The 27,552-nt window shown below is 38.3% G+C and overlaps 2 long non-coding RNA genes across 6 annotated transcripts in view; both read left to right on the top strand.

The window, feature by feature from the left end:
• The window catches only part of LOC123793426 (uncharacterized), a 384,501-nt gene that overhangs the window by 130,470 nt on the left and 226,479 nt on the right, over nucleotides 1-27,552 (top strand). The gene's annotated exons all lie outside the window — the stretch shown is intronic.
• LOC148107137 (uncharacterized) lies at nucleotides 246-27,314 on the top strand. The gene is made up of 2 exons (XR_015723109.1): nucleotides 246-21,114; nucleotides 21,544-27,314. It is a non-coding gene; the product is annotated as an uncharacterized LOC148107137 (long non-coding RNA).

The following is a 27,552-nucleotide window of genomic DNA, read 5'->3' as shown; positions in this document are numbered from 1 at the left end:
TCGGGGGACCACTGGGTTGGATAGCTCCGGCTTTCTTAACTTGAACAATGCAATTTTGTTATTGATGCTGGTGGTGATGATGGTGGGAGCTAGGCAATATATAAATATATATATGTGTGTGGGGTGTGTGTGTGTGTGTGTATATATATCTGTGTGTGGGTGTGTGTGTGTGGGGTGTGTGTGTGTGTGTATATATATGTGTGTGGGGGGTGTGTGTGTGTGTGTATATATATCTGTGTGTGGGTGTGTGTGTGTGTATATATGTGTGTGTGGGGGGGGTGTGTGTGTGTATAGTGGAAAGTCTCTCATATAAAATATAAATCTCCCTCCTGATACATAAGGGGGAAGAGGTAACTCTTGTTCAGTGGTAACTATAAATGGACAATTGTAACAATCATTTTCTGATAAGGACAAAGGGACTGAGGGGTCAGACCCTTTGGTGATAAAGGTCTGGATCACCTCACCAGATAAACAGCCTAGACCAGTGAAAGTGCTGGCTGAAGGCAAAGGCGCCATAGAATGGCTAGTGGAGGAGGGAAGTAATAAGCTTTAATTACAGTGTTGGGACCAGCTGTAGTAGTGGGGACTAGAACTCCATGTGCAAACCATTTTAGTCTTTTTTGGTGACCGAAATTAGTCACCTTTTGGAATAAGTGTATCCTCTCTCAGGGGAGAAATTAAGTACCTTTCTTTTCTTTCTTTTTTTTTTTTTCTTGGAAGAAGATGAGCGAGAATCTGAGTTCTACAAGAGGTAAACTATGTCGTATCAGTTTAATCAAATCCCTGGGCGTTGGCCAGGATTTTCTGCTTGATGTTATGGATGACTCGCCAGGAATATTGCCTGGAACCAGCTGCATCATTCTAGACCCTAAAGGGGCAGTTTCAGTATTCATCAGAGGGAGGGTCCTTGAACTCCACCGTTGTCTTATTTTGGGGGCCGCAGTTCTCAAGTCTTCATGTTCTCAGGTCATCCTCGTAATGACCTGGTGTCATTTTCCCTCAAGTGTCCTGCTAAGAGCTTCTCCCCTTTTTCCCTGGGTCTTCCCTATTGCTGGTGAGGCACAGATGCCATGGGACCTGCTGAGTTTTCATGTGCTTATAGGCTGAGCCCAAGTAGCTTCTGTGGGGAAGGTGGGGAATGTCTGAATTTGCACCTGCCTGCTGACTTACCTCTTCTAGCAGGTGTCTGATAAGCACCGCAGGTGCTGCCACTGATGTCTTGGGGTCCTTCTAGGGACCACCAGATTGGATGGTGTGGTGCCACCTGGAAGTGTCAGGGACTTGGTGTTTCATGGCGCAAATGAGCCCGTAGTAAATCCTGCCCCTTCCATGTCTCTGTGGACCATTAGGACAAACAGTAGTTCATATTTCCTTTGTGAAGACCTCTCATGAGACTGAGCACTCAACTACATTTGGTGGAAAGCTAGGAGTAACTTGGTAACAGTCTCCACCATTTTCTCTCCCTCCTTTCCTGCCTCCTTTTCTTTTCCCTACTCCTGTTTCCCAGGAATTGCAATCCCCCAAAGAATATTAGCTTCTGGTTTCAGCCATTCAGTTTTGGCAGTGAACACTTTCATAGAAAAAGGGCCAAGGCAGTGAGGTTTCCGACTCTTTGGTAATCTGTAAGAGAAAAGGGTCTGCCTTGTTCACCGTAAATCACGTTGTCAAAGACCTACTTCACTGTCTAATTGTGTATTAACCAACCCGTTTCTAGCCATCCAGCAAGGACATTACAACCGTCTTTGGAGGATGTTAGCTAGTGCCCAGACGTGAAATCATTAAGAGTATGATGGAATACTGCCTGAGCTTTGTGTCCTGAAGACATGTTTTTAAAGATCAAAACTTCAGTGAAGACAGCTTAGTGATGCTTTTATTGCTGAGAAACTGACAGGAGGGACTCAGAATTACATAGAAGTAACATTTCAAGAATCAAAAAGTGGGGTTTTTTTTTACAGCATATTAGCGTTTTGATAGGTCCCTGAGTTATAGTATACAGCTTTTGGAGCCTTTAAAACTTCCTTGAATGAGGTACTTCCTTCCAAATGCTGGCCCTTTTTAGGAGATGAAAACTAAAAATCCTGTCTGAAGGGGTGCTTAAGAACTGTAAGTGTATGATAGTGACTTAGGATGGAAATAGCTATTTTGACCTTTATACTTTATTGTTGGCTAAAAATCAGAAGCCACACCAATCAGTTACTTTTTCAAGTATTTTGAAATTGTAAAAAAAAAAAAAAAAAAAAAAAAAAAGTTACCTTTTCAGGTATATTTAAAAAGAGCAAAATGCACTATAAAGTAAGATGAACTGCTTTATACTCCAAGTTGAAGTATATCCTGTAATTCTTGAAATTTGTGATTTATAGAGTTAAACTGCTAAGGAAGTAATGAATTTTCTAAATTGAATTCTCAAAAGGCAATCAGATCACAGTACATCTTGTAGAGGGGTACCATTGGTGAAAATTGATTAAAAATTTTTTTGTAATCTCAACTCTATAATTATGAAGGGGAACCACATCCTCAGATCTCTAAGCACAGAGTTAGTAGAGTTAGAATATTTTCCAACATTGGAGAAAATCCAACGTCCTTGACAAAGTAGTTTATTAGATTAGCCATATGAAATTACCATTTTTGTTTCAGCCCAAGCAAGGATATAAAATGAGTGCGCGCACATATGGAGAGCTTAAAAAAGAAAACAATCACTATATGGGTTTAATAAATACCATTTTAATGCTCAAAGAAGGATAAGGGAAGCAGCCACTATTAGTTAAACAATCTGAATAAGAGGGAAAATGGTCCTTGAAGAATCACTAATAGTACTTAGAGAATTTGTGATCCTTATTTTGTAGGAGTGAAGTTGGGTACAGGGAATATGGCTATATTTTTTATTGCTGTGTAACAAATTACCACAAATGTAGCTAATTAAAGCAACACAAATTTATTCACAAGTCTATAGGTCAGAAGTCCAGGTGGGCTCACTGGATTCTCTGCTTACAAGGTCAAAATTCAAGGTGTTGGCTGGGCTGGCCTCTTACCTGGAGGTCTAGGCAAGAGTCTGCCTTCAAGTGTATTCAAGTTGTTGGCAGCACCCAGTTCCTTGGGGCTATAGATCTGAGGTCCCATTTGCTTGCTGGCTCTCAGTGGGGGCACACCCTCAGCTTCTTGGGGTCCCGCCATCTTCAAAGCAGCAACTGTGCCACAAGTCCTTCTCTCACTTTAAATGTCTCCTGACTTCCTCTCTGCCACAGCAAGAAAAATCTCTTTGCTTTTAAGGGCTGAAGTGATTACACAGCCTCACTGGAAAATCTCCCTTTTATAAGGCAAACTGTGCCATGTCCTATCACACACCCCAGGAGTGATACCTCATTATATTCACAAGTTCCGGTGATAAGGTTATAGAATCTTAGGGGCTATTTCTAGAAATTCTGCCTACCACAGTAACTTTGTAATTTTGAGGAAGTAGTATCAGAAGATTAATTAGAAGATTTACTTCCTGTCCTTGCTTGTTTTCCTAGACAACCAAATTATCTGCCGCCTTCCTTTTGCCTCAGAGGAGATGGGGGCCGGATGGAAAACCGAAATTGACTGTGATTCTATCGACATTTGTTTTGAGAAACTTAAGCCTGAGAAAGTATGTGGAAGTTGCCTGGCTATTTAAAAAAAAAAAAAAAAAAAAAAAAAAAAAGTCCCCAAGCACAAAGGAAGCAGGGTATTCTCTCAGGCTGGAACTTCCCAGCTGAGCAGGAGGCAAGTGTAAGGAGAGCAGAGAGAGACCTGTTGCCCAAGTAGTTCGTTTGGGGAGGCAGCAAATTCCTCGAGCTGGAACTGCTGTAGGGTTTATCTAGGCAAAGAGGTGTAGACTCTGCCCCATGAAGGCTCGTTGGATATGTGCCACAGAAGCCTCTTCTGCTCACAAACGGCAAAGAGCCTTAAGGACCAGTCTGGTAAATATTTCAGCGACAAATTGTGGGGACTCTAAGATGACCTAGGACCTCTCCCCAGGCTTTCCTTAGCAAACGCCTATATCAGATTTCAGAACTGTGGCTTGATCCAGTGAGAGAAGAGCCCCCCAATTACAGGTTAAACACAGATGAAATTGTTGCAGAAAATGAAGTTCCACTCTGTGTGTGTCTGAGTATGTGGACTGTGACTCTTTCACTACCTTCCTTTTTTTCTTCTCGCTTTCTACTCTTTGGTAACAGAAAAGGGGAAAATCTTCTTGTTTACAAACACCGGAAGATTATTGCTTTCAGCAGGATGGAAGTGCTAGATGGTCAAATCACGAGAGCTCTAAAAGCTAATGGAATAAAAAGTTATAGGTATGTGCTCCAGAAAGGTTAAGCAATGCAGAAGCCATTGACTTTGGGCCGTGTCCTGTAGTACTGGTCTGCTGCTGTCTCCTGGGGGTGCTCTTTTGGTTCAGAGATGAAGCAGCGTGTCTACATTGGGATTCTGAGATGGAGAAAACAAGTAGCTGCAGTACATTTGTTTTTACTGGAATATGCTCTCTGGCTCTGCTCTTGGAATCTTATCAGTCCCATGATAGCTTTGGCTAAATTATGCTACAGTAAATCAACTAACCTCAGATCTTGGTATCTCATGAAAGCCAGTTTATTTCTTATTCCTGCTTTCCACTTACCCTGAATCAACTGCGATCCTGCTTGGTGTCCGCTTCATTGCGGGATCCAGACTGAAGACACAGCCCTTACCTGGGCAGGATGAGCTCATGACAGGCACGGGAGAACATGGCGCTTAATGCTTCTTTTTGGGAGGGGTTCATGTCCTTGATTGAGTTTCATTAGCCACATGAGACCCATAACTAAGGCTGGCATCGATGAGGTGGAGATATAGAATCTTATAACAGGGAAGAGACTAATTATTTTGGGAAAAAAATGGAATTCACCACAAGCTCCCTTCTCTCATCCCCAAACCCACTGATTTTTTTTTTTTTTTTAGTTTCTCATTCATTCTATGCAGTGATTTTTGCTGTTCTGAATGGAAAACATTAGCTCTCATTTTCCATCTTCTCAATTTTTTTGCTAATTTCTGATGTCACATTTATGTTTTAGAAGTTTGTCTGGTTTTTTGTACTGGTGAGCCGGAATTTAAAAACCTCCCAAATACAGTATTTCTGGGTTCTGCCAGTTTTTCTACGAACATTCCTGGATACTCCGTTTTCCTGGAAGAGATCATTTATCCTGACGTTGTCTGGGTCAGGGTGCTGGTGCGGATTCAGCTACTGCCCTAGCTGGAGGCTCTGGCTCACATGTGTCTCTGGTCACAGTGACCGTCGCCACATGACCGTTGGCTCTGAGATTCAGTCTAGGAAAGAAGACGGAGCTCATCAGTTCCTGTCTGGTTTAATGAGCTCATCGTTCTTTTCTTTTTTTATTTTTTATAAATTTTTTGTTATATTAGTCACCATAGGGTACATCCCCAGTTTTTGATGCAATGTTCTATGATTCATTATTTGCGTGTAACACCCAGTGCACCATGCAATATGTGCCCTCCTTAATACCCATCACCAGCTTATCCCAATCCCCCACCCCCCTCCCCTCTGAAGCCCTCAGTTTGTTTCCCAGAGTCCATAGTCTCTCATGGTTCATTCCCCCTTCTGTTTACCCCCTCTTCATTCTTCCCTTCCTTCTCCTACCGATCTTCCTGCTATTTCTTATGTTCCATAAATGATTGAAACCATATAATTGTCTTTCTCTGCTTGACTTATTTTACTTAGCATAATCTCCTCCAGTCCTGTCCATGTTGCTGCAAATGTTGGGTAATCATTCTTTCTGATGGCTGAGTAATATTCCATTATATATGTGGACCACATCTTCTTAATCCAGTCATCTGTTGAAGGGTATCTTGGCTCCTTCCACAATTTAGCCATTGTGGACAATGCTGCTATGAACATTGGGGTGCATATGGCTCTTCTCTTCACTACGTCTGTATCTTTGGGGTAAATACCCAGTAGTGCAATGGCTGGGTCATAGCATAGCTCAATTTTTAACTTTTTAAGGGACCTCCACACAGTTGTCCAAAGTAGCTGTACCAACTTGCATTCCCACCAACAGTGTAAGAGGGATCCCCTTTCTCCACATCCTCTCTAAGATTTGTTGTTTCCTGCCTGGTCATCAAGATAAAAAGCTTCTGCACAGCCAAGGAAACAGTCAAAAAAACTAAGAGGCAGCCCACGGAATGGGAGAAGATATTTGCAAATGACACTACAGATAAAAGCCTAGTATCCAAGATCTACAAAGAACTCAAACTCAATACACATGAAACAATCAAAAAAAATGGGCAGAAGATATGAACAGACACTTTTCCAATGAAGACATACAAATGGCTAACAGATGAAAAAATGTTCCAAATCATTAGCCATCAGGGAAATTCAAATCAAAACCACCTTGAGATACCACTTTACACCAGTTAGAAGAGCTCATCATTCTTTTTGTTTTACTTTGTTTAAAATATCTGTGCAATCTTAATTTACATCCTTGCACATTAAAAACTTCAACTCAACAGGCGCCTGGGTGGCTCAGTACATTAAGTGTCAGCCTTCAGCTCAGTTCTTGGTCCCAGGGTCCTGGGATGGAACCCCATGCCTGGCTCTCTGCTCAGTGGGGAGCCTGTTTCTCCCTATCCCTCTGCTCCCCCACTCCCCTACACCTTCTCTCTCTCCTTCTCACTCTCCCTCTCTCTCTCTCTCTCTCTTGCTCTCTAAATAAATACAATCTTTAAAAAAATTTCAACTCAAATCTTGAGATACAACAATAACTTCACACATATCTGAGGGGAAGTTTGGCTCCAAAGGGAATTATTTGAGCTCAAAGACACTACGGAATGAATTTAAAATATATATATATGGATTTCAAACTAAAAATGAGTTACTAGTAGAACTGTAGAGCTGGAAGAACTTTGTTTATATATCTAAAATTATCAGGTAATAAGTTTGAAGGTGTTATTTTAGGTTTATTCAGAGTCTTTTTATATAATCTGGTTTTCTAACATTCATGTGTCATCACTCACACATCATAGGACTTCTACATTTGTTTTCATTGAAATGACTGCCTAAATTGTTCAGTTTTAGAAGGCAGAAATAGGTGCCTCATTATCAAAAATTCCTGGCAAGAATATTTTTAAGCATTGGATGAACAAGAAATCTTTGATAGATTTATTTCCTTTAAATAGAAAATTCAGTTTCCTTCCTTACGAGGTTGTACCAGAATCTGGGAATCTTACAGTTGAGTAAAAAGAGAAGATGTTCCCATTTTCCAAGCTCATAATGGGGCTTGGAAACTTTATAGCTTTTTGTTTGGGACCAACACCTAGGGTACAGGCAGCTTTGAGGTATTGGGGACCCATGGCCAAGGACCCCATGCCCGTGGGTACATCATGCAGCCATGCTTTGACCCCTCTGTGAGAATCTTTTCCTTAAGCACCGTGGGTCCACCTCTCCAACTCTTCTCCCACCTCTTTTCTTGTGGAAGTTGTTGTCCCCTGTAGGTGCTTAAAAGGCACTCCTGCCATTTTTTGCCCTCAAGGGCACTTTTTCCACACAGCAGCAAAACAGCTGGCATTGACATTACTGTGTTCATGGGGTCTGTATGTTGCTAACATTCCTGAGTGGATCTAGAATGTTTCCAATGTACATGATATGTCTGGTTCTTTTCTTTTCAGTGAGTGAGTGAGTGACTCTACTTTGTCATTTGATAAATATTCCTTGCAGGAGTCACTGATGAAACTACCCCAGAGACTGAAGAGAACGGGATTCCATCCCGACACATGGATCAAACAGCGTATCTTGCTCTTACTTGAGCTCCAAAGTCAGGCTCTCTGCCTGCCTCCCAACAGATGTCCTGCCTTTGTTGACAGTTTTCATGATTCCTTTTCTTTTAGCACCAGCCCTCACCACTGACTCCCGGAATAACAGAACTCAGGGAGCTCCCTTGTTTGTGTTGCTGTTGTCCGTCATTAATGCATCAATTGGGTGATAGTGTCTTGACGTTATAAACCATCTAAACGCGATCATAGGTCTTAATAGAGTTGTCTTGATGCTATCTCCTGTATTTTGTGTATTTTTGGCAGGCTGCAGTGATGTTTTGTATTCTATGCTCTTTGTGGTTTTGAAAATGACAGTTAATGGTGCTGCATTTATCAGACCCAATACTGGTAAATAGAGCTCTTTTTCCAAGTGCACATTCTCAGGAGCATAGTGGTACTGAGGACAGGGAAGTTTGAGGGGCATAATGAGGTTGATGTGTTGGTGGGAAATGTGTGAGGGTGATAAGAGGCTGCTTTTGTCAGGCATTGGCCAATTAAACTGCTGAATGACACTAAGCCTTCATAGGAATTTGGTCTCTACCATGGGCCAGTGATGGAGGGTAGTGGGGTGACAGTGTATTTCATAATCAGTAAAGTACAACCTATAAAATTTTTCATGTCCTTCTATTATATATATGAAGGCAACAAACCACTCTATTAGCACCCGGGAATTTGTCATTAATAGAAATCACAGAGTTGTTTTTTTTTTTTTTTTGTTTTTTTTTTTTGAGATTTTATTTATTTGACAGAGACAGCCAGTGAGAGAGGGAACACAAGCAGGGGGAGTGGAGAGGAAGAAGCAGGCTCCCAGTGGAGCAGGGAGGCCGATGGGGGGCTTGATCCCAGGACCCTGGGATCATGACCCGAGCCAAAGGCACACGCTTAACGACTGAGCCACCCAGATGCCCCTAAATTGCAGATGTTTTTATATCCCATCATAGTTGTTGCAGACATTTCAAAATATTATTTGCACTCAGCACTGCTGTGAAATTATAGGCATTATATGCTGCTACTTATAATGTAGTGCATTAATAAGACACATTACTATATGACAATAAAAATTTTTATCTGTTATTTCATTGATTTCTTTGATAATGCTATGTATTTTGTTTCATGTATTTAAAGCATTAAATTCCTGACACAAAAAAAGTTCAGATCCTCTGCTTTGGTAGATGCTCTGGTCCTTGCCAGACCATGATCAGGTTCCTTCTTCTAAATGCTGGCTCTTTAGAACCCTCAGGGACATTCTTTTCAAAGATGTGCCCCACCTGCCTTTTCTGCATGTGAGCACATCTCTTGAGCTGTCCTGATTCACAGTTGCAAATTTCACATTTGCACGTGTGATTTCAAAGGGGGAAAAAGAAGCAAATGAAAATACAGTCCCAAGAAGTTGGAGTGATAGAATCTGAGATCTAGAAAATGCTAATTAACAAGGACCAAATCAGAATACAGTTCAAAATACCTAGCATGTATATTCAAATACAGACCTCTTTTAAGTTTATGGCTATATACTTTGCAAAGTCTTCTAAGGGGTGCCTCCTGAAGGATGGGGTACATGAGTTTGTTCATCATATTCCTTACAGTACCTTGCAAGAATCCTGGCATTTGGTAGCATTCAATTATTGTTTCTTGAATTGAGTTCTAAATGAGAAACAAATGCAGTGTTGCAGAGAGATTGAGAATATGCATGTTACTTTGATGACTGCATTAGTGGCTAACATCTTCTTGCTGTTGTTAACACCCATTTTTTGGTAACAGTAGTCATTAGAGACGTGTAAAACAAAACGTAATTCTTCAATAAAAGCAACAGTGACCTACAAAATAAACATTGTACAGCTATGTGGGAGCATTATTGAACCTATCATAGTTATGACATCAGCTGAAATAAATTGCTCTATACTAGATTGACAGCTGTTCTCAGGCAGCAGCTGCTTTACCTGGGGGAATTAGATACTGTTTTTAGTGTACAGTGTCAGAACACAATTTTACTGATACGACTGAGGTGACCTCACCTTTGGAACTAAATAGGTAACATCAGATTTAAGATGACACGTTTCTCTTTCTCTCTTCTGTTTTAGCTGCATATTTTGTTAACTTCAATGATGAACACATTTAAGAGATAGTAAGAAAAATGGACAATTTTCTACTGTAAAGGCTCCTAAACATTTAAGAGAAGCAAATCCTTCTGTATTAGTGATTTTTAAGCATTAGCTGTTTCCTCGCAAGAAAACATTGAGTAAAAAAATAGATATTTCTTCCATCCTCCATCCCACAATCTTGGTTCCCTTCATTTTTACTTTCATTGCACTTATAAACTTCCCAGGTACTATATACTTTTTTTTTTTGTTAATTATGTATATTGTTAGTCTCTATCTGCTAGAATATGAGCTCTTTGAAGGCAGAAATTCTAACCAATCTATCCTAATAGATTTATAATCTAAAATGTTGCTTGGCCCAGAGTTGGTGTTTTAATATTTGTTGAATAAATGGGTGACTGAACATATAAATGAAGAAAACCAAAGTTTATAGTGTGTCTGTAACTTTGTTAACTCTAGCTTCAAATTTATCTCAGGCTTCTTATTGCCAGTTATATCTTTGCAGCTTAGTATCAGTTCCTAGATACTTCTGAATAACTGTAATTAATAAGTATAAGCTGTAAACTTATAATGGTGCCTGAGGCATAAAGCAACATAGGGAGGTTCCGATGGTCTGTTTGGGATCCAGTTACTAGTGATTATATAATTGTGTCACTGTCCTAATGATTTTGTAACATCTGTGAAATGTTATTGTTGACTTTGGTCATCGGTTTCCTACAGAAATGCTAAGGATGAACCAGACACTAAGTATTAAAGACACTAAGTATTTCAGAAAAATAATAAAAAATGGATTCTGAGAGCTTGGCATCAGAGTAGCTGAGTATAGATTGTCAACCATTCCTGAAATTCGGGCTTTGAGTACTAATGGTTGGTTAAGTAAGTCTAGAAAGGAAGCTTGTGAAATGGAGTTTTTTGTCTTCCAAAGAGGAGTGGCTTGGAATTATTGTCTTTCTCAGATACTGAACTGAATGATAAATTCTAATTCCAATTCTAACTTCTGATTTCTTATTTAAAAATTCATTCTCTACTGTGAATGCTTTCAAAAGTTGGGGGGAAAAAGATGTTTCTTAGAATAGAACATAAAAAAGACCCTAAGACTATTTATTAGGAAGTGTAGATATCATTTTTAATGAAATATGGGCCAGATAATCATGAACAGTATGAATCAATACACTCACTATCAGTTACTTTGCGAGCAGTCACTAATTATACAGTGCTTCTCAGAAAAGAGATGTGATTTCCGTAGACTACAGAACCCTACTAGCTTGGTTTGATTATTTGAAAAATCTTTGCTCTTAGCAAGGAGATAAAAATAAACTATGGTTCTTTCCTCATGGCAATAAAACAAATAGCTGAGAAGTGAAGTGTTTAGACAAGTGTCATTAATTATATCATTAATAAACCCAAGGGCAGAGTTAACTGGATTCAACAAAAAAAGAACGGGATGTGGTTAAAAAAAAAAAACAATTGCGTGTACTGACATGCCCACTTTTCTTTTTGCCTATATGCCAGTATTGACAAAGTAAATGAGCAAAGAAAGAAATAGATTTGAAACATTTGAAATCTGACCAACTCGAAGGGAGTTTTAGAAATGGGATGAAGAAAATGAGGGTATAGTAGCAGTCCTAGATTCATTGCCAGCATCTTCTATGCCATTGTTATACTTTAACTCATTTAATCCTAAAAATAACCCTATGAAAGCGGTATGATTATCACCTGCATTTTCTCCAAGAGAATATGATATTCAGAGTGGGAACAAATTGGATTAGGCTCATTTTGTTTGTATGTTTGACCCAAGTTCATATATTCTGATTGCAACCCCCCCTGTGTTTCCTACTATAGGACACAGCTACTCCTACTGGAAGGGTCTAGGAGTAAAACTATCCTTCTAGATCTCCTCATAGAACGGCCCGAGTTCCCATGGCTCTGGACCTGACATGCACTCAAATGTCAGTGTCCGTTTTGCCTTTTGAGGGCTGCATACTTGGCCTGTTTTGGTATCTGAGAAGAATGCTTTACTGATTTGAGCTTAAACATGGACCTACATTTAAGGATTTAGGAGTTTAATAACTTTAACGGGAAAACAAGCAGCAGGGAAGATCTTTGAAATGAAGTAATGAAACACCACTGATGACCCAGCTGAGGTGCATGTTGGGTATTTCATGGAAGCACAAATACACGAAATGAGATACTAATAACATGTAGGTATAATTACAGTGTGATTCTTTCCTTAAATACTAACCCATCATCTCTAGGGTATTGACAAGACAAAGACTTTTATCTCTGATAAGTAGTTTTCTGCTAGGCTCATCCCAGTCTGCCTCTAGCTGCTTTGGCTTCTTCACACACATGACCCTGGTTGGTTTTTCTGTATTGGTGTTCATTGACTCTCTGCTGACAAGGCCCGAGCATGTCAGGTCCTGCCTTACACTGTACCCGGGATTGTACCCCTATGTGAGAGACTACTGCTTCCATGATTTGAGGTAGGAAAAGGATTTTATTCCTTGACCAGATTTTTGTCCATTACCTGAAACCTAAAATAGACCTGGCATATATCTTGCCCTCTGTTAAAATGGTTCCCACATAATTTATTACCCAAAAGGAGCCCTTTGAAGAGATGCTATTGATAATTATACCAAAATAATAGGCATAAACGAGACTATCTTAGGCAAACCAGGATATATAGTCACCCCATCAATAAAGGACAACTGAATGAATAAATGACCATAATGTCCTTCACTTCTGTTAATGTTCTGTGACTGAAGTTTAGGAAACCCAAATAAGTCCTGCTCTGGGGCCTGGGGATGGATGGCTCATCTAGGAATCATCAGTTTAAACACTTTCATCTTGCTATTGTTCCGTATTTGTAAGGAGTTGCAAAGTGTTGTGACTGCCAACCTTATTCAGTCCCCTAAAAGGGGGAGCTGTAGTAGTTATGTAGAGTAGAAATGGAATAGTCCTGTTTTAGAGTACTTTCCATCATTGGAATCGGAATCTGTGTAGAGGTTTCTTTTCGACTCTGAAGAAAAGGCTGATGGTGTTTTGTTACAAAACACATCACAAGATCTGTCCTCTGAAAGATAAGCTCTCGCATCTTTGTGAGAGATGATTTTTCTAAGCTTGTGTGTTCTTTTGTGGTGTGTATAATTCTGCGATAAGAGGTAAAAGGTCAACAATGAACGTGGAGCTGCATCCTCATGATCTACTCAGATAGGAAACCTTCAGACTGGACATCCACAGTGCTCTCCTATTGTCTCTGATTGGAAGCTGTGATGGAATTATATTTTTGTGCAAATAGACATTAACTTTGGAAAAGAAATGTAACGAATCCCTTCTGGGGTTCCAGGAAACCTGCTGAATTCAAATGCATTTTGGAAGCTATAAATGATACTCATGCAGAAGGAGATGGACTCTGTGCAGGAGAACAGCTCTAAAATTATCAACCTGCAGTAAACCACCACGACACTCTTCATGTCAGTTACAAAATATTAACTTTTCTGAATTTCTGCGCCTGAGGGTCAAACACTTCTTCAAAGCAAAATTTCACCCAAGATAGGTACTGGGTGATATAATGGCTAGGAATAGTCCCATCTCTTTTTAAAAATCCAAATCCAAATGGAAAGTTGACTATTAAGCAGTTTTGTGTGCAAGATCTCTACCAACTTAACAAGAAAGGGCATATTGTAATGTGCTTGAGGATAGGCTGATTCCTTGCTAACAGACGTTTGAGAATTGACCCATAACAGCTCCTATTCATAAGAAGGCTTAAGCACCAGAGACTACTTTGTTATTAAATAATTTTGATCATTTTCTTGCAGTGCTTTAGTGATGTGATGGAAATGCAAATTATAAGTATCTAAATTCAATCACACAACCACTGCTGTGATGTATACATTTACTACCAAACACCCCAAAACAAAAGACCTAAAAAAAATGAGACCTACATTGAAAGGTAAGAAACTGAGAACATACTCATTGTTTCAGGAAAGAACAAACTCCTAAAATACTTTAATAATAGCAGTTTCCCTGAGGGCAGGTGTTGAATAGGTAGGGCTCATATGAAAGGGCTCATTGAAAGTTTTTGGCAATGGACTGGATTGAACTTGGAGAGGAAGTGTGCTGGGGTAATGACTCAGTTTTCCAGTTTGGGTGAGTGAGGGGCATGATCTTGTGGTAGAAGGACCTCAGAAGAGAGCCCGTGGGTGTAGGGTGATAAGGTTTGCACAGTGATAAGAGTCAAATGAATTATTCTGGAAAGAGTATTTTAGGGTGTGATTTTTAAAGTAGAATATTAAGGAAAGGAAGGGTGTAGCAACACCAAGACTATCCCACGTGCAAAGGCTCTTAGGACGGGGTGGGAGTGAGCAACCACGAAAAGAGGTTTTCGTTTCCTGCAGAGCACTGATACAGGGTTACGTGTAAAATGGCCCCAAACTAAAGGTAGACGTTTATATGCACTGTTTTTCAACTGCATAGCACCTTGAAGACAAATTGGATGTCTTAAAATATATTTTATCTCACACAGCAATATTATATATGTACATATATAATAATTGGCTCTTTTTGGTTCTGCTCAGTGGTGATAAAGACGGAGACATTCCTCTCTTTTGTCAGTTTGTAGGATGGTGTCTTAGTCTGTTAGGGCTGCTGAAACAAATTACTATAGACTGGCTTAAACAACGAACATTTATTCCTCCCTGTTCTGAAGGCTGGGAGTCCAAGATCTGGTGTCTGGAGAGACCCGATTCCTGACTTGGGGGTGGTTTTCTTTTCCTGGTGTCCTCACGTGGCAGAGAGCAGAGAACCAACTAGTTCTCTGGACTCTTCCTGTAAAGGCACTAATCCCATTCATGACTGGTCACTCGAGCACCTCTGAAAGGCTCTTCCTCCTAGTATTATCACGTTGGGATGGAGGTTTCAACGTGTGTATTTTGGGAGGACACAAACGTTCAATCCATTGCAGACTGGGTGCATAACTCTTTTTGATTGAATGTAACAATAGATCTTCATTTTCTAGGTGTGGAAATAATAAGGCAAACATATGAATAATAATAGCCAACCCTTCTTGAGAATTTACTAACTCTGGAGCTAATTGAGATGCCTCATTTCATTTGACCCTCAAAACAGAAGCAGATTTTATTAACGTGACCTTTGTTCAGATGAGAGAGATGAAATCGAGGGGAGGCAGTTAAGAACTTGCCTAGAGTGACACAACTAATAGATGAGAAGGCTGGGGTTCAAATCTAGAAAGCTTGACTTTAAAACTACTGGTCTTTGTTCTACTTTATAATCTAAAATAGTCGTTTCAAGGAATAGGAATTTATATTTGCATTAATGTAGTTTCTCTGTTCAGATATGATTCACGTATATAAGTAAACTTCATGAAGTGAGTACAAAAATTCACTCTTAGGAAATTAAAATAATACACTATATTCTGGAAGAGATGCCTATGATACACAAGCTCATAATCTGTGATTTGATTAAGAAATTATCTAAAAAATTATCTAAATTCATTTCTAAATATAGTAAAATATGCTAGTGTTTTCCATTGAATTATTTATTAATCTTGGATTGTTATGTAGTAGGCAGGAAAAAGAACCTGATATAAATAAATATTTTTATATTTTTGTATATATTTACATACAGTGCACATACACAACAGAGAAATTGGGTACTGAATATGAAAAATATTAAGTACAATGTCCAAGTATGAGAAATTTGTCTTTCCTGTGCCTATGGAGCTAAGTAGGAAATGGGATGCTTTTTCTTCTTTTTTATTGATTCTTAAAGTGAAAGCCTTATAAAAATGGGTTGAAAATACAATGAATTTGTGTTTGCATTTGTGTGTATTACTCTCCTGAGGAATAACAGGTGAGCACCAAAGTCCTTATTGTGGTGAAGGTCAGCAGTGAGGCCCAGCCAGAGGCTCTGTGGAAATCTGGGACTGAAAACCCTAGGATTATGGAGAGCTTGGATTATAATTTATATCCATTTAATCTTTTTTCCATGATTCCCTAAAGCTGCTTATGTGAACAGCTGATAACTCACGCCTCCTTGTTTATGACAACTATTATATTAAGGCAGAGTGACTCCAAATTTAATCTATTGACATTTCTGTAAAAAAAAAAATAACCTTGTCATCTTCCCTTTGGAGTGTTCCTGTATATCTTTGGGTTGTCTGAGTCAAAACCCTCAAACCTCATCAGCCTCTTTTGCCTTGCGACTTAATGCATACACACGTGTGCACACACGTGTATTTATATAGCCTTAAATGTATTGTTGGCTTTCTTTGTTTTATGCAGGACGTTTAAAGTAAAGCATAGTATATTCACTAATAAGACTGGAAATTTGTGTGCATTTTAAGAGCAAATATGAAAAATTAATTTGTTAAAATATTTTCTAGTACCTTCCTTGAAGAAAGCACTATTGAGATATAGAGATACTTTCAAAATAATTATTTATCTCCAGAAATTTAGGATATGATATCTTTAAAGGGCTGATTAGAGCCTTATTTCTCCCTGTAGTTACTGGAAAAATAACTTTTATTCTTCAAATGCACCGTTATTTACTGCGTTTATCATTATTTTAGTGTGATTTGTTGAGCAGAGGTAAACTATATCATAATGATCTGCCACATGCAAAATTACAATTTCATGTGGCATACCATCATATCTGGGGAAGAGCAGTGTAGTTGTAATTCTGTGTATATATATTACAGAGTGAAATTCTTGTATTCCTTCTTCCTGTGTTATTAACAAGTTCACTCATTTTAGGCAGCTTTGTTCTTTGGTCAGGTAGGCCTGCAACATAATGCCTGTATGTTTTGGCTTAAATGCAACTTCAACTTAGCAAGGCAAATTTATTTTCTTGCATATGAAAAATTAGCAGGAATGCTTTTGGGGAAGATTACAACTTCTAGTTCTTACAGAAGCCGTAAATATGCAGAATGTTCATATTCTTCCAAAATAGGCATTTTTTCCTATTGCTATTCTTAAGATGTCAAACATTATTTTATAGTAGGGTTCGCCAAAGCAAGATGAAACATTATAAGTTAATGGTAGGCTAAGATATTAAAACAAAGAAAGATATTAAAACTAGAAAGAGGTAGTTAAGCTTTGATTTGCGTAACAGTCCAGAGCTAAGTGATCTGGGCTGGAGAGGTAGCAGTGCCATCCTAAGTTAAACTTTAGTGGTGGCTCGTCTAGTGGCATTTCCCAGCCAGTAGGAAGGAGGGAAAAGGAAGTCCAGGCAGAAAAGAATTCAGGAAATGACTGGAAGTTATGTCTACCACTTCCTCTTATCCTAGTGATTTTAAGTTTAGTCACACCGCCATACTTCACTGCAAGCGATATTAGAATATATAGCCTGTAGGTGTACGGCCGTGTGACTGTCTGATATCCTGGGGACTCTCTTACTTGGGGTTCTCCGAGAAACAGACCCAACAGAGAATTCCTAACACCATTTACCCAACTCACCAAGTGTGAAGAGTTCGCTATATTTGTTTTACTACTTTTTCTCTTCTCCCTTCCATGTGTCTACACACACACACACACACACACACACACACACGCGCGCGCATATTTTCTTTTCAAAAATGTAGGTCATGTACATCGTACTTCTTTACTTCTTTTAAAAATTCCCAGTATAATTAGCATACAGTGTTATGTTAGTTTCAGGTGTACAATATAGTGATTCAGCAATTCTATACCTTACTCCGTGCTCATCACTTCTTCAGTTTTTTTTTTTTTTATTTTTTTAAAGATTTTGTTTATTTATTCGACAGAGATAGAGACAGCCAGCGAGAGAGGGAACACAAGCAGGGGGAGTGGGAGAGGAAGAAACAGGCTCATAGCGGAAGAGCCTGATGTGGGGCTCGATCCCAGAACACCGGGATCACGCCCTGAGCCCAAGGCAGACGCTTAACCGCTGTGCCACCCAGGCGCCCCTGTGCCACCCAGGCGCCCCTAATCACTTCTTCAGTTTTTAATGCGCCAGTGCGCATTTCCTAAAAACAAGAATATTTTCTTATGTAATTATTTATAGTTATCAAGATCAGGAAATTCAATATTATACAATGCTTTACTCTACCATCCATATTCCAGTTCTGTCACTTATCCTGACGTCCTTCATCAAAGCTTTTCCCTCCAGTGCCGGATCCTGCTCAAAGTCACACGTTGCATCCACTGTCCTTTCATCTAGAATAGTTGTGCAACTGCCTTTCTTTCATGACATGGACTTTCTTTCTGCCATGTCTTTCATGACATGGACATTGTTGAAGCATATTGTCTACGTTATAGATGGTGCCTTAATTTGTTTGTCTAATGTTTCCTCATGATTAGATTGAAGTTATGCATTCTTGCCCAGAGTGCCATGGAAGTGATGATGGATCTTTCTCAGGGCATCACATTTGGAGGTGCTGGTGTCCTCTTGCCCCTCATGGGGGATGCTAATTTGATTGCCTGACCAGAGTTTTCTCTGGCTCCTTCATTGCATTGTTGTTTCTTTTCCCTTTCCAATTAACAAGCAGTCTGTGGGGGAAATTGAGTCCTGTCTTTTAGAGTGGCTGGTTTAAGAGCAAGCTCTCCTATGGTTGTTATCGTCAGACCTGCAGCACTGAGCCTTGGGTCAGCCCAAAGACACAGCAAGAAACATGTCTATGTAATATCAAGGATTTCCTTATGTTGTGAAAGGATTGGCCCTTAATCACTCCTATGGCCCCAGTCCGTGTGAAATGATATGACTGATCAAGCCTGGCAGTATGATTCCCACTTGAGTGTGTCTCCCTGAGGAACTATAGAGTCCTGCCCACTCACCCATATCCTTGATTTCATGAGTATTTTTTGTCTGATCATTTGCTGGCTCAAAGTTGACCAAGATGAGAACTTCATTCTTACCAGTCCTCAAACTCATACCAGATTTGTCTTACCTAGTTTATCTTCCTGTATTTATGTTAGGAATAATATGTAAATTGGGTTTTCATTATTTTAAAACTGGTTCTACTTTTTAAAGTTATGGGAAGTGAATGGATCATTCCTCGTCATTGGGGTTAATCCTGGTTTGCAGGCTTCTGAAGAGTCCACATGGGTGGGAACACTGGGTTCCAGTTCGGTTTTATATCTTACATTATATAAGAGTTACAAAATCACAGACCTGTGGTCTGTATCCTAATTAGGTCAGGATTAAGAATAATACACCTTTAGGCATGTGCTGTACAATATGGGAGTTTCCAGCCAAATGTGGTGATAGAGCAACTGATATGTGCCTGGTCTGAACTGAGATGCACTTTAAGTGTAAAATGTACAACTGAATTTTGAGGACTTAGTATCAAAAGATTGTAAAATATGTCATAGTTTTTATTTTTATTTTATTATTTTTTATTTTATTTTATTTTATAATTTTTATTTTGTTATATTAGTCACCATACAGTACATCCCCAGTTTTTGATGCAATGTTCCATGATTCATTATTTGCGTGTAACACCCAGTGCACCATGCAATATGTGCCCTCCTTAATACCCATCACTGGCCTATCCCAATCCCCCACCCCCCTCTCCTCTGAAGCCGTCAGTTTGTTTCCCAGAGTCCACAGTCTCTCATGGTTCATTCCCCCTTCTCTTTACCCCCTCTTCATTCTTCCCTTCCTTCTCCTACCGATCTTCCTGCTATTTCTTATGTTCCATAAATGATTGAAACCATATGATAATTGTCTTTCTCTGCTTGACTTATTTCACTTCGCATAATCTCCTCCAGTCCCATCCATGTTGCTGCAAATGTTGGGTAATCATTCTTTCTGATGGCTGAGTTATATTCCATTGACAAGTCAGGAAACAACAAATGTTGGAGAGGATGTGGAGAAAGGGGGTCCCTCTTACACTGTTGGTGGGAATGCAAGTTGGTACAGCCACTTTGGAAAACAGTGTGGAGGTCCCTCAAAAAGTTAAAAATTGAGCTACCCAATGATCCAGCAATTGCACTACTGGGTATCTACCCAAAAGATACAGACTTAGTGAAGAGAAGAGCCATATGCACCCCAATGTTCATAGCAGCATTGTCCACAATAACTAAATCGTGGAAGGAGCCGAGATGCCCTTCAACAGATGACTGGATTAAGAAGATGTGGTCCATATATACAATGGAATTTGTCATAGTTTTTATATGGCTTACATGTTGAAAGAAGACTTGGATATATTAGGTTAAATTAAAAGGAAACATTGAAATTAGTTCTAAGAATATACTTTTTTTAATGCGGCAATTAGAAAACTTAAGAATGCATGTGTGGCTCATAATATCTTTTGTTGGACAGCTCTGATTTAGGCTTCTCATTTTGCAGAACAAAGAACAAATTTTCCATCTCTATAGACAAGGAAAATATGTTCTCACATTTATTATACCTGGTCTCTGTGGTAATAAAGTGCTTATTGCATGAATTACTATTTCTGTAGGTAAAGGGAAATCCATGTTTTATCTGTAGTTGATAGTCTGATATTTCAAGGAGTCACATAAGTTAGTAAGGAGAAATGGTATTGTCACATTTCTTTCTTACTTTTACATTTGTGCAAAAAATATTTAGAAGTAATTGTCATTTGCTGAAACTTTCTAAATTGCATTCCTGGCTGGATCAGTTAAAAAAAAAAAATCTGGGCATTAATGGACAATAGATTCTCCTTTATAATGCATATGAGTAATATAATACATGGCTGTTATAGGAGATTAATGAAGATTATGGTATTTATTTTGGAGTTCGTTTCCAAGTAATGACTACCTTAAAAATTCAGTTATAAGGAAAATATGTTATAAGTTACTGTTGTGACATAATCTCTAAGGAAAATATAAAAAAGTAGTAAATGAAAAAAATAAAAAATCGCTTAAATTACGGATTCTCTCACTTTTTGATTTAAGAGACTGGTTCCAAAATTTGTTTTAAAGTTACCAAAAGTAGAGTCTAAGGACATTAAAAAAAAAAAAAAGGCAACAACAATGAACTGTCATCTGTGATCGATAGCGTATCAGAAACAAAGGGCATCCTTTCAGAATAAGGGACATTCTTTTAAATTGAATTAGGTCAGCTTTATTAAAAGCTCACTACGTTGTCTTTATTCTTCTTATTTCACTGTTGACCAGTGAGAACTATAAGGGATGGCATCATTTCCCAGAATGGAACTGAGAGCTGCGGATTCAAATAGTGAGACAATGACTGTCTTAATGTGAGTTTTTAAATCTCATTATTTTAATTCATGAGAGCCATTTTACTCTTATACCTTAAAACTTGCAAGCATGTTAAATATTTCAAAGTTATTTCAAATTTTATAATTATTCTTTGGCTTATTGAGGTATAAATGTTGATACATGTTCTGAAATCTGTATTTTTATTACTCCTTTACTGTCTTTTAAAATATTCATTAGAAGCACTAAAATGTACATTAAATTTCTCCACAGTGGCTTATACATAAGAATAGTTTAAAGATTAGAATGTTATAGTAAACAGTTCTCAAAAATGTTTGAATTTTGCTGTAATGTTTCTAATCTTAGTAGCCACATGTTACTCAGAAACATTTATTAAATTGTAGTGCTATATAACCTTAGTTAAAATTAAATTTGGTAAAGCAAATTAAAAAATAACATTCATTTTTCAGGAAAAAACTTGGATATTTTCATGCAGAGTAAGTTGAAATATTAAAGCTTTTATCTATGTAATTCATAAATTATGTCATACCTTTAATATTAAGATAATGACCAACAGTGAAATCACAAACTTAAAATACCACGACTTAAAAATATTTTCCAAAGGAAAACAAAAATTTAAAAACTTAACTTGGCTCATACATTTCCAGATGGCTAGATGGTTTTTTTCTTATATAAATAACTAATTGTTGGAACAAACGGGGGGTGGTTTAAAATGATTTATTTTTCACCACTTTTAGATAAATTTAAAAAGGTGATTTCTTGTATACCTTCACAATTAGATTTGGTTTCACATAATCGAGGAATAAAAACATAGAAATACCAGTGGCCTAAACATAATGGTTAATTTATTCTGTGAAGATATCTGGATATCATTAGTCCAAGGCTACTTGTGAAAGCTCCACAGGTCGTCAGGAACTCTGATATCCTGTTATCTCTTTTCCTCGTGTCCTCTTTACTTGTGGCTTTTATCTTCAATGATAGAAAAGAGCGGCTGTGGCTCCTGTCGTCACATTAACAACATTCCAGGAAGCAGGAAAGAGAAAAAGGGAGGGGAAGAAGGGAAAAGGAAAAAAAAGAAAGAAAACAGCAACAACCAAGAACCTCCCAGTCCAGTAGGTTCCTCATAAGCAATCTTCCTGAAAGTCCCTACAGCACTTCCAGGTATGCGTCATTGCATGGATCTTAGTCAAAGACCACACCTAGCAGCAAGGAAGGCCAGGATTATGATCTTGTAGTGTTGGGTTGTGTTATCTTGAAAAAATTAGGATTCTGTTACCAGGAAAGGAAAAAGTGGCCACTGCATAGGCAACTAGCAGTCTTGGCCATGTATATTATGAAATATTTGCCATATATGTTTCTGGTTACTATGTAATGAAAGTAATTAAAGAATACCTCTATTAGGTCAAATCATTTGAAGGTGTCAATGTTTGATTTTTGACCTATAAACATGACAATTTCATATGACTTAGCTTAGTATTTATGACTAGATGGCAGACTTGAGTTCCCCAAGTTACTGGCTACAAAATATCTAAGGTACTAGAGGAAATACTTCAAAAGCAAGCAAGCAAAATAAAATTAAATGAGGGGGGCACCTGGGTGGCTCAGTCTTTAAGCGTCTGCCTTCGGCTCAGGGTGTGATCCCAGCATTCTGGGATCGAGCTCCGCATCAGGCTCCTCTTTTGGGAGCCCGCTTCTTCCTCTCCCACTCCCCCTGCCTGTGTTCCCTCTCTCTCTGGCTGTCTCCCTCTCTGTCAAATAAATAAATAAAATCTTAAAAAAATAAAAAAAAATAAAATTAAATGAGGATATCCATTTTCAAAATAAAGTAGTCTTAAAACTGCTATATACTCTGAGGGTGTCCAGAGGGTACTTAGAGATAGAGAAGTTCTATTTGACTGCTACTAGGTAGGGGTGAGGTAGGGAAACAGGGGCCAGACTTGGTTCTGCATGGAGTGGAAAGCTAGTTGGGAGGCCACCTCATATAGAGCCAGGCCTCAGAGCTTATTTCCTACTACCTCTTGTCACTCCTGTTTCTCCTGGCACATGGGTCTCTTTGTTGCTCTATGAACAGGCAGGTGAGGTTCTTATCTTAGCATCTTTGCATTGGCTGTTCCCTTTTTTTTTTTAATATTTATTTGAGAGAGAGTGAGCAAGCGAGAGAGAGAGCGAGCGAGCGCGCACAAGCTGGTGGTGGTGGGGAGACAGAGGAAGAAGCACGTTCCCTGCTGAGCAGGGGCTGACATCAACATGGGGCTTGACACTGGGGCCCTGGGATCATGACCTAAGCTGAAGGCAGGCACTTAACTGACTGAGCACCCAGATGCTCCTCGGCCCCTTGGATGTTCCTTTTGTTTGGAATGTTCTTCCCCTGGATGTCGGTGTGGCTCACTCCCCATTCTCATTCCAAGTCTTTTACCAATGCTACCTTCTCAGGGAGAACTACCTTGACCTTCTTACTTAAAATTGCAAATCTTACCCCACCTCACACACTGCCAATTCAGAGCCTGCTTTGTTTTTTGTTCCCACAGCTTTTTAACACCTTCTTTATATCAAAGAATTTTCTTATTCTATGTCTATCATTGTCTCATCTCAGAATATAAGCTCTACCAGAGAAAACATTTCTGTCTGGTTCGCTGCTGGGTCCCACTTGTCTAGAACAATGTCTGATGCTGTATTAGGGTGTCAACACATATTTGTTAAATGAGTGACAATTTGTTGTTTTTCCTATTAGCTGTGATATTTGAGCTATGTCCTATGTTAGGTGAATTCTTGTATTTGCTAGCTAGCCCTGTCTCAGGAAGGTGCTGATACCTTTGTATGTTGGCAAGAGGAGGTATACTTCGAGGACTATTATATAAACATCTGGTCCACTCAGAAAACAAGTAGTTTGATTGATTTTTGTTTTTACCCACTAAAGGAACTTTATTTGACTCCACAAATTACACAGCCTTACATTGGATTTAGGGTTCTTTTCATTACATAGCCCATAATGAGCAGTAGCATTGTGTTCCCTTCTCCTACTGACTTTACATGCAGTGTCAGAGAGCAGTAAAGTGGTTTTATCGAATTTGCAACCAACGTACTTTTAAGAATAATGAAAATGCAATGATTCAATTTTTTCTAAGTGTGACATTAAACACAGAATCAAACAAAATGAAGCTACCCAATGAATAAACTGGTGAGCCACTTTTAGTTCCTACGTGCTGTCAGGGGAGCAGCAACAGATAATTTCTTAGTTGCTGTCTGTCGCTAACCCAACAATTCAGAGCTTCGCTGGCGATAATGTAAAATATCATAGCACGGTCTTGGGATGGCACTGTTACCCACCCAGACAATAAAGAAATGGCATCACATGTCCAATTCCGGAGACTCCTACTGGATTTTCCGTACAAGAAACATGTTCCTCTTTTTGGCTAACAAGTGTGCTGTTGAAAGACCATGACACCCCCACATCAACACTGATTTAAAATACTAAGTACTCTTCACTAGAAATTTTCTAAATATGGTCTTGGAAACCGTAGGCTGAATTCAGGGAGGAGCGTAGGGAGGGGGAAGGCAAAGTGCATTATCTTGGCTATCATTTGTTCAACCAACCAACTTACCTTCTAAATCTTTGAAATGTTGGACATCTACAAGAGCTTTCATTTGAGCAAGGGGTTATTACACTTAAACATTGACCTGAGGAATTCTCTTACCAAAAATTACCAAGAGATCATGTTGTGCTCTACTAGTCTGTTACCTGCCTTTCTAAATTAATGTCACAGTACGGTTAGAAAAGCAAGGGCTCTCTTTACAATGCTAGTTGCCATACTTAATTTTTTTGGTAAGGTTTTGTATATTTCTTAAGCTAGAACTGTATATGATGTAAACTTTTTGATAGTTTCATCAAACCTGCATGTATAAATAGACTTACGTTTATTGAAGGTTTATCTATTTTTCTGGCTTTGGCGATTACCAAGATATAAACAAAATAATCAGATTTTGCAAGTTAATTGGAATATTTCTTTTCCTTAGTAAATAAGCCAGGAATTCTTTGCAAGACCTTAACTTTTTCATGAACACAAATTGTGTGTTAAATATGTGATGAAAGAGACTTTAATTATAGCGTCAAAACCTCGCATACTTATAAGCATAAGTATTTTATGCCCAGGCTTGTATTTATTTTGATATAATGAAATTTCACAAAGAAATTGGTGTTGAGATTATGATCTAAGCACATTTCTAAGCATTTGTTAAATCCTTGAGTGACACATTGGATAACATAGTGAAAATTGACTGCAATTTCTCCTATCTAATGATGGTTAATAGTTCAGAAAACAAGCTCAGAATTCACACTCTCATAATGGGGATGTGCCACTGTCAAATCACTTAGATATAATTATGATTTTGTAATCATAATGACTAAGTGTGTGTAATTAACAAAACAACTTAGAAAGGAGAATGCTGTGAAATGTATGTGAGTGTTAAAAACAGAAAATGTGATATCAGTTTATTCTTATTTGAAAGCCTTCTGCTTCTGGAAGAAATATCTTAAAAAAAAATCTAATACAAGCACACGGTGCAAATACAGTGGATGAACTTTTGTTTCAGTTAAACTTATGTCCTTATGGTGTAATTTGCATTAAGATATTTCACAAAGCTTCAATGAGGTGTTTAGCTTCCAATTCTCTGTATTAATGCTCAGAGCTGATACAGAGCTGATTTTTGAGTCTTATTTTTGCACATGGTCTTTGGACCCACTTGAACCCGTAAGAGTGAAGAGAAGAGGAAGAACAAAAAATGAGCCCAGGATAACCCTCAAGTATGACACTCTGTATTTGACCCAAGGTTAAAAAAATCTTCTATTACTTGTTCCTCTGAGGGAAATGGGAATAGGATGATGAAGGGTTTGGTTTGGTAGTATTCTTTATAGTTCTGTTATCTGATTATGATTGCTATTGACCTTTAGTCTGCTCTCTTGACTTCCACTTGCTTTTTCTTACTATTTTTATTTATCTTTGGTTTTTTACTTCTAACTATAAATTTATTTATAGTATTTCTAATATGTCCCTTTAGGAAATAAAATTCTGAAAATAAGAAATGTATGTTTTGCCTATTATAATTTTAGACAATTTTGTAGATGTCAATACACAGTCAATGAATCTTTGTGTTTTTTCCACATTTAAATCCAGTTCCCTTTGTTCTTGTCCAAAAGGCAAGAAACCTCTTCATAGAGTACTTGTTTTTAAAAGTATTTAGATATTTATGCCACTTAAAATTCATTAACTGGCTAGACACATTTTCAAATACTAGTAGTAACCTTCCACCGGAACAGTCGAGAGACTTCATTACATACTTTCCCTTTGCCTAGTAGATTATTTAGAAGAACACGCTGCAGAAGAAATTTTATCACCTTTACATCTCAGAATTCTTCTCCCCTCTTTTCTTAGAGGGAGTTCTTATTCTTAGGTTTTGGTAATCAAATGGGCAACTTATTATCCTTACATTTGATACCAGTATTCCTCTTAAGGAGAGGGCTGTCTCTGAGAACATAGTTCCTTAAGAAGCTTGGGGCAGATGTCATGAGTGTCAGCAGGAGACCGTGTCAATATTCCAGGAAGTGAGAGAATAATCAAATGCTGGTTCAAAATGGTAGGGTTAAACAGTATGATATTGGCATAAAAATAGATATAGATCAATAGAATAAAGAGACCAGAAGTAACCACATACATGACCATATATTTTTATTAATTTTTGTGAAAGATACCAAAAGTACATAATGGAGAAAGAGCAGTCTCTTCAATAAATGGTTTTGGGAAAACTGGATAGCCACATACAAAAGAGTAAAATTAGACCCCTATCTTATACTACATACAAAACAAACAACTCAACATGGTTTAGTGACTTGAAAGGAAGACCTGAGACTATAAAACTTCTAGGACGAAAATAGAGGAAAAACTGCTTGACATGGGTCTTGGCAAAGATTTTTTTTTGGATCGGACCACAAAAACAAGCAACAAAAGCAAATAAAAATGGTAACTGGGACTACATCAAACTAGGAAGTTCTGCATGGCAAAAGAAACCATCAACGAAATGAAAAGACAACCTATATAATGGGAGAAATATTTGGAAACCACTTATGTGACAAGGGGTTAATATCCAAAACACATAAGAAATGCATACAACTCAACAGCAAGGCAACAACAACAAAAACCCAATTAAAAAAAAAAAATGGGTCAAGGATCTGAATAGACTTTTTTTTTTTTTCCCAAAAAAGACCTAAATGGTTGATGGGGATTAAGGAGTGCACTTGCGATGAGCACCGGGTGATGTGTGGAATCACTATATTGTACACCTGAAAGTAATACTGCACTGTATGTTAATTAACAGGAATTCAAATAAAGGACACACAAAAAGGCAATAGGTACTTGAAAAGGTGTTGAATGTCACTAATCATCAAGGAAATGCAAATCAAAACC

This window comes from Ursus americanus, chromosome 35, assembly GCF_024610735.1.
Source record: "Ursus americanus isolate L20-20 chromosome 35, mUrsAme1.1.p, whole genome shotgun sequence".
Lineage (NCBI taxonomy): Eukaryota > Metazoa > Chordata > Mammalia > Carnivora > Ursidae > Ursus > Ursus americanus.
The sequence above is the reverse complement of the archived record's forward strand: the minus strand, read 5'-3'. Positions and strand labels throughout refer to the sequence as shown.